Genomic DNA, 15,010 nt, shown 5'->3' with positions numbered 1-15,010 from the left:
CTTTTCATATTGTCTGTCTGTCTCTGTCTGTCTCTGTCTGTCTGGAAGGCAATCTGTTAATGTCCCTAACAGACTCTAGATATGTGATCTCATAGACTTCGAAAGAATGAGGAATGGCCCTTGGTGTTTTTCTCATTCAGTGCTATAGTCGTTTTACATGTATTCTTCATTTTGTTCGGCCGTTTGTCCCCTCCATCTCGTTTCAGTCTAGTGGCTTGCGGTGCTGCCATAGAGTCTGTGTTTTCTGTGTATTTCTCCAATGGGTTGTTAACAATAAAGGACTTTTTAATATGTGTTGTTGAGTTAAGGCTTCTAAGGCAGCGTTAGCCTGAAAACAGTGGGGAGTCCCAGCGTGAATGCCAGCGAGTAACGGTTCACTGTAGTTCAGGCTTTACTGCCGCAGGAAGAGAGGGAGCCCAGATCTTTAATTACAGTAACAATGCAACAATCAACACTACAGAATATCTGCCCTGGTACCATAAGTGAGATGGGAGAGAGAGGGATGCCTTCTTCTCTTCTCTTTCTTTGGTTTGCTCTTTCTTTACCTCTGTTTCTGTTCTTTAAAAAAAACGATTTCCTTCTCCTTCTTTTGTATGTCTTTCTGTCTCCTTTCCATTTTCTGTCTGTCTGTCTGTCTGTCTGTCTTCCACTGTCTGTCTGCCTGCCTGCCTGCCTTCCACTGTCTGTCTGTCTGTCTGTCTGTCTGTCTGTCTGTCTGTCTGTCTGTCTGTCTTCCACTGTCTGTCTGTCTGTCTGTCTGTCTTCCACTGTCTGTCTGCCTGCCTGCCTGCCTGCCTGTCTGTCTGTCTGTCTGTCTGTCTGTCTTCCTTCCACTGTCTGTCTGTCTGTCTGTCTGCCTGCCTGTCTGTCTGTCTGCCTGCCTGCCTGCCTTCCACTGTCTGTCTGTCTGTCTGTCTGTCTGTCTGTCTGTCTGTCTGTCTGTCTTCCACTGTCTGTCTGTCTGTCTGTCTGTCTTCCACTGTCTGTCTGCCTGCCTGCCTGCCTGCCTGTCTGTCTGTCTGTCTGTCTGTCTGTCTGTCTTCCTTCCACTGTCTGTCTGTCTGTCTGTCTGTCTGTCTGTCTGTCTGTCTGTCTGTCTGTCTTCCACTGTCTGTCTGCCTGCCTGCCTGCCTGCCTGTCTGTCTGTCTGTCTTCCACTGTCTGTCTGTCTGTCTGTCTGTCTGTCTGTCTGTCTTCCACTGTCTGTCTGTCTGTCTGTCTGTCTGTCTGTCTGTCTGTCTGTCTGTCTGTCTGTCTGTCTGTCTGTCTGTCTGTCTGTCTGTCTGTCTGTCTGTCTGTATGTGTCTCTGTCTGTGTGCCTGTGTCTGTATAAACATGTGTGTCTGTATAAATATGTGTGTATTGGTTTGTATGTGATACTGTACCTAGTTAGTTATGTAGTTATGACATATATATTTCTCAGCAGGCAGCAGACATTCAGTTGTAGCTCCTGTCTGTCTACGCCTTATAAGTGCGTTACACTGTTCATTTTAAAGCTATGGAGCTGCCCTCAGGCTACAGAGAGAGAGAGAGCAAGAGAGAGGTGAAGGAGGGATGAGGAAAGGGGAGGAGGGGAGACGTTGATGAGTGTGTTTGTGTCAAAGTCATGCCGTGCTGTGACTCAAATACCTTTGGCCTAATTCTCAGGTGCTGCATGAGTAAATAAAGACTTTATTTGGATAGTCCACCGTTAGATTCAATAAAAATAATTATGTTTTCTTGCATGACTTGATGTACAGCTTATTATTCATAGACTATCTGTTTCAATTCAACTGCATTCAACTATTATTCAACCAAAAAGTGATTTTGGTAGCTGGCTCCTCTTCAGTATATTGTGACACCCTCTCTTCTCACCTCACTCTCTCTCCATCTAACTTCCATATATCTTCTTGTACTGTTCCTTCCTCCTCTCTTGCTAGCATTCTCCACTTCAACTCCTCTTCTTTTTCTCATGTGCACAGATGGCGTGTGAAATTCCCAGCGGACTAATTTAGCATTGCCCGGCTCCCAGCATGGAGCACTTAACACACCTTCACACTCTCACAGTGCAAGTCATGTCTTCTCTTTTCCTCTCTCTTTCTCTGTCTTTCTCTGGCATGTGCCTCGCCCTTCCTCTATCTCCCCCTCTGTCCCTCTCTCCGTCGCTCCTTCTCTCCCTCTTGTTCTTTATTTTTCTCTACTTAATAGGCACGCATGCACGCTCGCACACACACACACACACATACACACATGCACACGCGCACACACACTCGCACGCACACGCACACAGAGCTAGCCTTTTACAGTTGGCCTTCCATAGCTATGTATTTTCTGTGCCCTAGTAGCCACTAGCGAGCGCTGAGCTAAAGGCTTCTCATAGGACTGGCATCAAGATCAATGGGCATAATGTTCTAATGGACCCTCAGGAGGACTTGGCCTTGAGGGCTGCTAGGAGTGGGGATTCTCACAGGACAGAGGAGAGGCTAGCCTTGAGGGCTGCTAGGAGTGGTGATTCTCACAGGACAGAGGAGAGGCTAGCCTTGGGGGCTGCTAGGAGTGGGGATTCTCACAGGACAGAGGAGAGGCTAGCCTTGAGGGCTGCTAGGAGTGGTGATTCTCATAGGACAGAGGAGAGGCTAGCCTTGAGGGCTGCTAGGAGTGGTGATTCTCACAGGACAGAGGAGAGGCCAGACTTGGGGGCTGCTAGGAGTGGGGATTCTCACAGGACAGAGGAGAGGCTAGCCTTGAGGGCTGCTAGGAGTGGTGATTCTCACAGGACAGAGGAGAGGCTAGCCTTGAGGGCTGCTCGGAGTGGTGATTCTCACAGGATAGAGGAGAGGCTAGTCTTGAGGGCAGTTAGGAGTGGGGATTCTCACAGGACAGAGGAGAGGCTAGTCTTGAGGGTTGTTAGGAGTGGTGATTCTCACAAGACAGAGGAGAGGCTAGCCTTGAGGGCTGCTAGGAGTGGGGATTCTCACAGTACAGAGGAGAGGCTAGTCTTGGGGGTTGCTGGAGTAGTGATCTCCCACAGGACAGAGGAGAGACTAGTCTTGGGGCCTGCTAGGAGTGGGGATTCTCACAGTACAGAGGAGAGGCTAGCCTTGGGGGTTTCTAGGAATGGGGATTCTCACAGCACAGAGGAGAGGCTAGTCTTGGGGGTTGTTAGTAGTGGGGATTCTCACAGCACAGAGGAGAGGCTAGCCTTGGGGGTTGCTAGGCATGGGGATTTCTCACAGCACAGAGGAGAGGCTAGTCTTGGAGGTTGTTAGGAGTGGGGATTATCACAGCACAGAGGAGAGGCTAGTCTTGGGGGTTGTTAGGAATGGGGATTCTCACAGCACAGAGGAGAGGCTAGCCTTGGGGCTTGTTAGGAGTGGGGATTCTCACAGCACAGAGGAGAGGCTAGTCTTGAGCCATAGATCCCTATGGTTCCTACGCACACACATGCATGTACAAAGGGGCGCAAACACACAGACTCACCCATAATGAGTCTTTGGGAAATCTGCCATTAGAGAAGTCTACCTAGGAAAACATATCTAAACCTACTGTAGCTTTTCGGGTGGATTTTGATGTCAACAGTAGACTGATTGGGCGATAGGAGGTTGGGATATCTTGACCTAACTCCATATGAATGTATTATTTTTCCTTGTTGCAGTCTTGGGCTAAAGTGACTTCCTCTCCTTGTCTCCTGTCCTTCTTGAGCAATGATAGTGAACAGACTTCATGAGTTTCCACTAATTCCATGAATTGTCTTTTAGCCATCAACGTCTACACTGTAAACCCCACCAACCCAATATGGCTGTGTATGAGGATGTTTTGATGAACTGTGGTTGTTGCAGGATATGTGCTCTGGTTTATAAAGATATGATTTCTGGTTAATACGGAGATTAGCTCGTGGCTGCAGTAATGGGATGCCCAGGCCTCCTGTGCCCTCGGTTGGCACCCAACTGGCACCACTGGCCTGGCACCGAAGGAACAGCTGGGACCAGTCCAGACACACTCAGAGACTAGGGTCCGGATAATTACTGCTCTGTTCTGGTGGGTAGGCGGGGGATGGCGCACACACACACACACACACACACTGAGCCAACACTGAGCCATTTTATCTCTCGCAAACGTAAACACGCTTGTGCATATATGCACCACACCCACATATCCACTCATAAACATAAAGATGCACACTCATTCCATTACTCATACCCTCACCACCTCAAAAAGCACATTCACTTTTCAGCTTCAACTTCCCTATTGTGGAAAACAAAACTATTAGTCACCACAAACACATTTCCACAAACCAACATGTCATGGGACAATGCACCTCAATTTTGCTGATATCCTCTTTGTTGGAAAGAACCTACTTTATCTCTCTGGCGTGTGTGTGTGTGTGTGTGTGTGTGTGTGTGTGTGTGTGTGTGTGTGTGTGTGTGTGTGTGTGTGTGTGTGTGTGTGTGTGTGTGTGTGTGTGTGTTTGTACACTCCTGCCCTACAGTAACCCCTCCTGCTCCTTGTGTTCCAGACATGACTCGTTGACTCAGCTAACTTCCTCTCATCTCCTCTTCTTTACTCCACAACTGCAAATACCATCTTGTTATTGCAATGTTTTCTGGCCCAGTCTCCACCTACTGTACTTTACACCTCTACATTGTTCCTGCTTTACAGGAGAATACATTGCATCAGCAACTGTGTTGACAGTAACAACCTTTCAGCCCCACTATATGGGCCCTCACAGCAACAATATTACCACCTATTAGTTAGCTATCTAGCTGACCCTACTGCTTGAGGTACTGGTGGTGGATGGTTATCTAGTCTAGTCTTGATCAGCCTCTGTCTGGGGTACAGCAGATCTTTCTCTCTTTCGCTCTTCATTTTTTTATCGTTTCTCCCCCTTTCTCTCGTTCCCTCTCTCCGACTCTCCTCTTGAACCTTCTTTCTCTCTCTCTATTTTTCTCTCCCATTCTCTTTCATGCGTGCACACGTACACACACACACACAATATCTCTCCCCCTCTCTCTCAGCACCCCCCCTCGCTCTCTGTCTCTCTCTCTCTCTCTCGCTCTCTCTCCGTCTCTCGCTCTCTGTCTCTCTCTCTCTTTCTCTCTCTGTCTCTCTCTCTGTCTCTCGCTTTCTCTCAATCTCTCTCCGTCTCTCGCTCTCTGTCTCTCTCTCTCTTTCTCTCTCGGTCTCTCTCTCTCTCTCTCTCTCGCTCTCGCTCTCACACAAACTCTCATGTCGTCCCTGACCCTGTTTCAAGGAGACCCCCTAGCAGCTGAACAAATGGAGAGAGGCAGAGGGACCGAGACTCTGAGGGAGCACCATCTGCCATTGGCCTTATAAGGGTTACTAGTTAGGGGTACACTTGTTTGGGACAGCCAGCTAGCCAGGCCAATCTGTGACCAAGCGTGACCATGTGAGGAACCAGAGCCATGGGGATGGAAATGGTGGGCGTGTGTGTGTTTATGATATGAGTGTGTGACATGTGAATGTGTGACATGTGTGCTTGTGCATGTGTGTGTGTGTGTGTGTTCTCTTTCCTTCTCTTATCAGTGTACTCTATCAGTCTGCCCTAGGATAATCTGATTCCCCTCTTCCTACCTCCCTCCCCTCCATCCCTCTATCCCTCCCCTCCATCCATCTATTCATCCATCCCTCTATTCCTCCATCCCTCTATCTCTCCCTCCAATCCATCCCTCTATTCCTCCACCCCCCCTCCATCCCTCTTTTCCTCCCTCCCCTCCATCCCTCTACTCCTCCACCCCCCCTCCATCCCTCTTTTCCTCCCTACTCTCCATCCCTCTATCCCTCTCCTCCATCCCTCCCTCCCTCTATTCCTCCATCCCTCTATTCCTCCCTCCCCTCCATCCCTCCATCCCTCCATCCATCCCCCTCACTCTATCCCTCCCCTCCATCTCTCCCTCCCTCCCTTTATTCTTCCCTCCCCTCATCCATCCCTCCCATCCTCTCCTCATCCCTCTATCCCTCTCATCCATCCCTCTATCCCTCCTCTCCATCCCTCTAGCCCTCCCTGCCCTCATCCCTCTATCACTCACTCCCCTCCATCCCTCTAGCCATCCATCCTTCCCTCCCCTCCCTCCAGGGAAAGGTATTGATCTCCCCCATCCAGGATGCCTGTGCAGAAATGTGATGTGAGGATAACAGGTCTAATGGTATTATTCAGGAGCCACCTTTGCCCCTCTGCCCACCACGCACACACGCACGCACACACACACACACACACACACACACACACACACACACACACACACACACACACACACACACACACACACTAACCACATCCACACTACTGAGACTGACTTTTAGTTGTTTTGTGTTGAGTGAGCCTAACTCAGGGTGTCACTAAGCATGTGGATGTTAGAGCACGGCGTGTGTTAATCTTCATATGAATATTGATACAGCTCAGGTTAATTGTATGTTAGTGGCAGATTGTGTCCGTGAGTTGTGAGTGAGTGCACATGTGGCCAGACAGGCTGCAGACTGTGAGAGTGGTGTGTAATAGCATCAGTGTCTGGTGTTTTCCAGTTAGAGTTTTAGTCTGCTCTGAGTGTGGGCTGTATCATGTTCACACACACACACACAGACACAGACACAGGCGCGCACACACACAGTATTCTCTTACAACGAGTCAGGCCCGGGAACATCACCACACCACAGATGGCTGCATTGCAATCCCAAAGCCAATTGGAGTGAGGGGAGAGTGTGTGTGTGTGTGTGTGTGTGTGTGTGTGTGTGTGTGTGTGTGTGTGTGTGTGTGTGTGTGTGTGTGTGTGTGTGTGTGTGTGTGTGTGTGTGTGTGTGTGTGCGTGCTCCTTGGTGCTTGGTGCTCTGTACTCTTTATGGATGGCACACACACAAACACATTCCTAATGGATCTCAACCTGCCAGTCACTCAACACACACTGACGCACCTGCTGACACCACAACCTGACACCACACACTGACACCACACACTGACAGCACACAGTGACACCACAACCTGGCACAATTTGATACATACACTGACACCAAACGGTGACACCACAACCTGACACCACTTATTGACACACACACTGACACACACACTGACACTGACCCCACAACCTGACACATCCACACACTGACAGTACACACTGACACCACAACCTGACACACACACACACACACACACACACACACACACACACACACACACACACACACACACACACACACACAGTTACACACACAGTGACATATACACAGACAGACACACTGACACTGACACAGACACTGACACCACAATCTGACACACACACTGACACCAAGCCCTGACACTGCACCCTGACACCAGACACTGACACCACAACCTAACACAGACACTGACACACACAGTGATACTGACACACACGCTGACACAATTTGACACACACACTGACACACACACACTGACACAGACACTGACACACACGGTGACACCACAACCTGCCACACACACACCGACACACACATGGACACTGACACCACAGCCTGACACCACAACCTGACACAGACACTGACACACACAGTGACACTGACACACACACTGACACAATTTGACACACACACTGACACACACACTGACACAGATACTGACCCACACACTGACACCACAACCTGACACACACACACACTGACACACACACTTACCCACACACTGACACCACAACCTGACACACACACACACACACACACACACACACACACACACAGTGACACACACGGTGACAGATACACGAACAGACACATTGACAGACACAGTGACAGACACACTGACACTGACACAGACACTGACACACACGGTGACAAGGACACCACACACGGACACCACAACCTGACACAAACATTGATACACTGACACACACACACACGCACACACACACACACACACACACACACACACACGGTGACACACACAGTGACAGATACACGGACAGACACAGTGACAGACACACGGATACACACACGGAGGCACATACACTGACACAAATGGTGACACCACAACCTGCCACACACACTGACACACATACTGACACCAGGCACTGACTCCACAACCGGACACGCACACACACTGACACCACAACCGGACACACACATACACTGACACCGCAACCGGACACGCACACACACTGACACCACAACCGGACACACACATACACTGACACCACAGCCGGACACGCGCACACAGTGACACCACAACCGACACCACATCCTGACACACACACTGACACACACTGACACACACACGGATACACACACTGACACAAACACTGACACAGAGTGACACCACAACCAGACACACGCTGACACCACCTACTGACACCATACACTGACACCACCTACTGACACCACACATCTGTAAAGCTCAGGGGGCAGACTTCACAAGACTCTTTCTCTCAAGTGAGGAGGAAGAGGAGGATGATGATGAATGCTTTGATCAGAGAAGATTGGTGGGCCACGATCCAACACTGTCATTATTCACATTCCCTCTCCCACCAGTGGCGAGGGCGACAGCGTATCACACACACACATGCATTGGCGTCACGTACATTCACACCCAGACACGTCCATCGCGGTCACACAACTCAGGCATTTCCAATCCTCTTCTTTCCGCATGTCCCTACGGATAGAATTTTCCAGAGACAAAGGAATTTTCACTGTGACAATCTGTGTGTGTGACGGGGCTCGCGGTCAGGCAGCGGATTTTGTTGTGTTAGAATGTGTGTGTGTGTGTGTAAGCGATATGGCTGCTCTTTTAGTCATTGACTAAACTGGGATTAAGTTTGGGTGCCTTTCTTGGCTCTGGGCCCTCTGGTGGTCTTCAATAGACTACAGGAGAGAGACAGACTGATTTACTATGGACTTAAACCCACCCCAGTGGAAGTGAACGTGTTTGAGTGGGTTGGGGTGTTTTAGTAGTGTGTGTGTGTATGTGTATGTGTGTGTGTGTATGTGTGCGTGTTCGTGTGTGTGTGTGTGCTCGTGTGTGTGTGTTTGTGCGTGTGTGTGTGTGTGTGTGTGTGTGTGTGTCAATGTGTAAGTTGAGTGGGTTGGTGTGTTTCAGTTTTAAGTGTGTGTCAGAAGTGTTGCTATTGAGGACAGTGGGAATGCAGAGTGGATTAAAAAACCTCAGTCTTTGTTGATACGTGTGTTTGATGGACCACTAATCTAGGATTACTGTGTATTAGTCTGTTTCAGGCTGAGTACAGTGAATTAGTTTATCGCTTTGTTGGTTTTTGTGTGTCAATAGCAAACCTCTCAGATGAGTTAGATCTTTCGCCGTGTTATGACTATTTATTGATGTATTTTCAAATCATCAGTTATAGGCCTTTGTGTAAAAGTAACTATCCGTTTACCTCTAAGAAGTAAACAACAGGAACAGGAAAGGCCGATGGAGCATCTAGAATGATGATCTCACCAACCATCAACACCACCAGGCTCATGTTACTGTTAGACATATACATTCCATGTGCTGAACTGTGACTCTCTCACTACCTTGGCTGGATGTGTACATGTGTACTCCTAGTGTGAGTAACTTAGTAGTGTGAGTAGTTTGGTTTCAGTCTTTCCTAGTTTTAATACTGCTTTTGGTACTTGTCTTTAAAAGGGTTTCTCTTTCCGAGATACAGCTGAAGCACAATGTCTAAATAACATAAATGTTGACCCCATCCTCATATTAATTCAGAGGGTTTTAGAGACAAATGGAAAAAGAGGCGGGAAAACCATCTGAAGTCTTGATGAATCCCCTTGTATTCAGTGAATATTGCATCGGCCTGATCTGTTGAATAGAGAGAGAAACAGGTCTTCAGTCTTGATGAATCCCCTTGTATTCGGTGAATATTGCATCGGCCTGATCTGTTGAATAGAGAGAGAAACAGGTCTTCAGTCTTGATGAATCCCCTTGTATTCGGTGAATATTGCATCGGCCTGATCTGTTGAATAGAGAGAGAAACAGGTCTTCAGTCTTGATGAATCCCCTTGTATTCGGTGAATATTGCATCGGCCTGATCTGTTGAATGGAGAGAGAAACAGGTCTTCAGTCTTGATGAATCCCCTTGTATTCAGTGAATATTGCATCGGCCTGATCTGTTGAATAGAGAGAGAAACAGGTCTTCAGTCTTGATGAATCCCCTTGTATTCGGTGAATATTGCATCGGCCTGATCTGTTGAACAGAGAGAGAAACAGGTCTTCAGTCTTGATGAATTCCCTTGTATTCGGTGAATATTGCATCGGCCTGATCTGTTGAATAGAGAGAGAAACAGGTCTTCAGTCTTGATGAATCCCCTTGTATTCGGTGAATATTGCATCGGCCTGATCTGTTGAATAGAGAGAGAAACAGGTCTTCAGTCTTGATGAATCCCCTTGTATTCGGTGAATATTGCATCGGCCTGATCTGTTGAATAGAGAGAGAAACAGGTCTTCAGTGTTGATGAATCCCCTTGTATTCGGTGAATATTGCATCGGCCTGATCTGTTGAATAGAGAGAGAAACAGGTCTTCAGTCTTGATGAATCCCCTTGTATTCGGTGAATATTGCATCGGCCTGATCTGTTGAATAGAGAGAGAAACAGGTCTTCAGTCTTGATGAATCCCCTTGTATTCGGTGAATATTGCATCGGCCTGATCTGTTGAATAGAGAGAGAAACAGGTCTTCAGTCTTGATGAATCCCCTTGTATTCAGTGAATATTGCATCGGCCTGATCTGTTGAATAGAGAGAGAAACAGGTCTTCAGTCTTGATGAATCCCCTTATATTCGGTGAATATTGCATCGGCCTGATCTGTTGAATAGAGAGAGAAACAGGTCTTCAGTCTTGATGAATCCCCTTGTATTCAGTGAATATTGCACCGGCCTGATCTGTTGAATAGAGAGAGAAACAGGTCTTCAGTCTTGATGAATCCCCTTGTATTCAGTGAATATTGCACCGGCCTGATCTGTTGAATAGAGAGAGAAACAGGTCTGCAGTCTTGATGAATCCCCTTGTATTCAGTGAATATTGCATCGGCCTGATCTGTTGAATAGAGAGAGAAACAGGTCTTCAGTCTTGATAATCCCCTGTGTAGATTTGACCTGTTGTGGATGCTGACGTCAATCACTAGGTAATGATATCATTTTGATGATTGTCTATTTGTTAAAGAATGTAAGATGCATATTAGCTGATTGGGTCCTATTGTGGAGGGATTTTGGAAAGGTCTTTAAATCCTAGGTGATGCATGCACAGGTGTGCGCAATCACAAACACACAAACAACCACGGGCAGACACAACCACACAAACACAGCTATAGGTCAAAGGTTAAGACAGATTGAAGACTGGTTTCTATTTCCCATGATCCTCTAAGGCCCCAGACCTGAAGAACCATCCAATGAGAATCATATTTGCTTGATTGACTTACATTCACTAGCTATCACTAGCTTATACAGTGCTTTCAGGAAGTATTCAGACCCCTTGACTTTTTCCACATTTTGTTACGTTACAGCCTTACTCTAAAACGGATTGAATCAATCTACACACAATACCCCATAATGACAAAGCAAAACCTGTTTTTTAGGAATGTTTGCTAATTTATAAAAAATAAAAACCTGAAATATGACATTTACATAAGTATTCAGACCCTTTACTCAGTTGAAGCACCTTTGGCAGTGATTACAGCCTTGAGTCTTCTTGGGTGTGACACTACAACATTGGCACACCTGTATTTGGGGAGTTTCTCCCGTTCTTCTCTGCAGATTCTCTCAAGCTCTGTCAGGTTGGATGGGGAGCATTGCTGAACAACTCTTTTCAGGTCTCTCCAGCGACGTTCGATCTGGTTCATGTCCGGGCTCTGGCTGGTCCACGCAAGGACATCAGAAACTGAAAAACATCCCCACAGCATGATGCTGCCACCACCATACCTGTTGGGATGGTGCCAGGTTTCCTCCAGACGTGAAGTTTGGCATTCAGGCCAGAGAGTTCAATCTTGGTTTCATCAGACCAGAGAATCTAGTTTCTCATGGTCTGAGAGTCTTTAGGTGCCTTTTGGGAAAATCAAAGCGGACTGTCATGCCTTTTACTGAGGAGTGGCTTCCATCTGGCCACTCTACCATAAAGGTCTGATCGGTGGAGTGCTGCAGAGATGGTTGCCCTTCTGGAAGGTTCTCCCATCTCCATAGAGGAACTCTAGAGCTCTGTCATAGTGACCATCTGGTTCTTGGCCACCTCACTGACCAAGGCCCTTCTCCCCAGATTGCTCAGTTTGGCTGGGTGGCCAGCTCTAGGAAGAGTTTTGGTGGTTCCAAACTTCTTCCATTTAAGAATGATGGAGGCCACTGTGTTCTTGGGGACCTTCAATGCTGCAGAAATGTTTTGGTACCATTTGATTGAGGTGCATACTACCTCAATCAGCCTGACTAACCGGTGTCTGTATGTAGCCTCGCTACTTTTATAGCCTCGCTACATTTATAGCCTCGCTACTGTATATAGCCTCTTTTTACTGTGGTTTTATTTCTTTACCTACCTATTGTTCACCTAATACCTTTTTTGCACTATTGGTTAGAGCCTGTAAGTAAGCATTTCACTGTAAGGTCTACCTACACCTGTTGTATTCGGCGCACGTGAAAAATAAACTTGATCTGAAATGAAGTGCACCAGTCCCTCCTGCAGCAAAGCACGCCCACAACATGATGCTACCACCCCCGTGCTTCACAGTTGGGATGGTGTTCTTCGGCTTGCAAGCCCCCCCCCCCCCCCCCCCCCCCCCCCATTTTTCCTCCAAACATAACGATAGTCATTATGGTCAAACAGTTCTATTTTTGTTTCATCAGACCAGAGGACATTTCTCCAAAAGTACGATCTTTGTCCCTATGTGCAGTTGTAAACCGTAGTCTGGCTTTTTTATGACGGTTTTGGAGCAGTGGCTTCTTCCTTGCGGAGCGGCCTTTCAGGTTATGTCGATATATGTCATGCACAAGGTAGATGTCCTAACTGACTTACTAAAAATATAGTTTGTTAACAAGAAATGTTTGGAGTGGTTGAAAAACAAGTTTTAATGACTCCAACCTAAGTGAATGTAAACTTCCGACTTCAACTGTATGTAGAGAGAGAGGTGTGTGCCTTTCCAAATCATGTCCAATCAATTGAATTTACCACAGGTGGACTCCAGTCAAGTTGTGTAAACTTGTCAAGTATGATCAATGGAAACAAGATGCATCTGAGCTCAATTTCGAGTTTCATAGCAACAGGTCTGAACACTTACGTAATGAAGGTATTTCTGTTTGTTTTTTTAATACGTTTGCAAAAAAATCTACAAAACTGTTTTCAGTTCATCATTATGGGATATTGTGTGCAGATTGATGAGGAAAATGTTTTGTTTGATACATTTTAGAATAAGACTGTAACCTACCAAAATGTGTAAAAAGTCAAGATGTCTGAATACTTTACGATTGCACTGTACATCACTGGTCTGTGTCTGTGTACATACATGTATACAATCAGAAAATAAGAGTAACATAACGCACACACACCCCTACAAAATAACACACACTGTGCATTACACACATTCTCTCTCTCTCTCTCTCGCTCTCGCTCTCGCTCTCTCTCACACACACACACACACACACACACACACACCAGAAGCAGGTCATGATGAGGTTAGTCCTTTGCATAGTGTAATATATTCCAGAGCCATGCATTATGCATTATGTTCCTTATTGTTTTGCAGCGATGCAGCATGCTGCCACCCATCTAGATGGGCTCTGTAATCACTTAATACACAACCGTCCAGTGATTAACATCATTAAGATACAGGAGATAAATAATTATGCAGAATGATAATTAAAACTCCACATTAGGATGGGGAAAGTGTGTGTGTGTGTGTGTATGTGTGTGACTAGATTTTGCAACTAGCTCTCACGGTCTCATGCCAAAATTAGACGTTCATCCATGTTTCTCAAACGTTTCGGTTCCCATGTCATCTCCTGACGTCCGTAGCAGCTACTCTTCCTGGGGTCCACAGATCACACACAACCTCAGAGTATGGTAACATACTCACACACACACAAACATAGACACACACAATCTTCTTCACCATACCACATTTTGGCAAGGCATTCTCTGAGTGATTGCTCGTGTTGTCTCTTTGGGATTTTGCCACACTCGAGAAAACAAGAGAGATGGACCTGAGAGAGCAAGACAGACGGCAAGAGCAAGACAGACTGGGAGAGCAAGACAGACTGGGAGAGCAAGACTGATGGAGAGCAGAAGAGAGGGAGTGAGAACCACCGATAGAGAGGGGAAAAGGAGAAATAATCTTAACACAGTGTTGCAATATGTCGACATCGTCCCCTAGCAGTCCCTAATACTATCAATGCTTTAGAGAGCCAAACTCAGGTGTTGAGCCTGTGTGTCATCATATCTGTGGCTACAGCGGGATTTTTGTTTCCCCAGCTTCATGCTATTAGACACTCTATCTCTCTTCTACACTTTCATCTCTCCCCTGGCACTTTCCTCCCCACTCTCTTCTCTACTTTCTTCCCTAATTTCCTCTCTAATTTCCTCCCTACTTTCCTCCCTAATTTCCGCAAGAAGTGTATAGGCCTGACAAAATTCCCGAGAGCGAAATAACTTTGTCTCAAAAACAAGTTCCACCATAGCTGTCAGCATAGACGGCTATTCCACCCCTTTTTTGATGATGTAATATTGCTTGATTGTTGACTGCCTCTCAGTAGGTGTGTACAATATATTGGATTGTCTTTGTACCTTTCCACTTAAAGTCCCTGCTGTCCCATCTCAAGCCTGGGTTGCTGTACGGTTAACGAGGTGTGCATCAGGGCTAGGTGATGTCAGGGATTACGCCGGGGTTTAGGCTCAGATAGCATTAGTGAAACACGAGTCCCATGTTCCCTGAGATTTTGCTTTTTTCTGCTCTGTCTCTCTCCCACCGCTTCAATTTGACGCGATCTGCAGAGCTGTACGTGTCCTGTGTGTGTGTGTGTGTGTCCATCCCAAGGTGTGTGTATGCATATCTAGTGCTGTGCGTAACCAT

The 15,010-nt window shown here is 46.9% G+C and overlaps 1 protein-coding gene across 4 annotated transcripts in view; it reads left to right on the top strand.

Annotated features, from left to right (window-relative positions):
* Positions 1-15,010, top strand: part of LOC110488910 (alpha-1,3-mannosyl-glycoprotein 4-beta-N-acetylglucosaminyltransferase B) — a 175,433-nt gene that overhangs the window by 77,330 nt on the left and 83,093 nt on the right. The window lies entirely within an intron of this gene.

This window comes from Oncorhynchus mykiss, chromosome 14 (assembly GCF_013265735.2).
Source record: "Oncorhynchus mykiss isolate Arlee chromosome 14, USDA_OmykA_1.1, whole genome shotgun sequence".
NCBI lineage: Eukaryota > Metazoa > Chordata > Actinopteri > Salmoniformes > Salmonidae > Oncorhynchus > Oncorhynchus mykiss.
The sequence above is the reverse complement of the archived record's forward strand: the minus strand, read 5'-3'. Positions and strand labels throughout refer to the sequence as shown.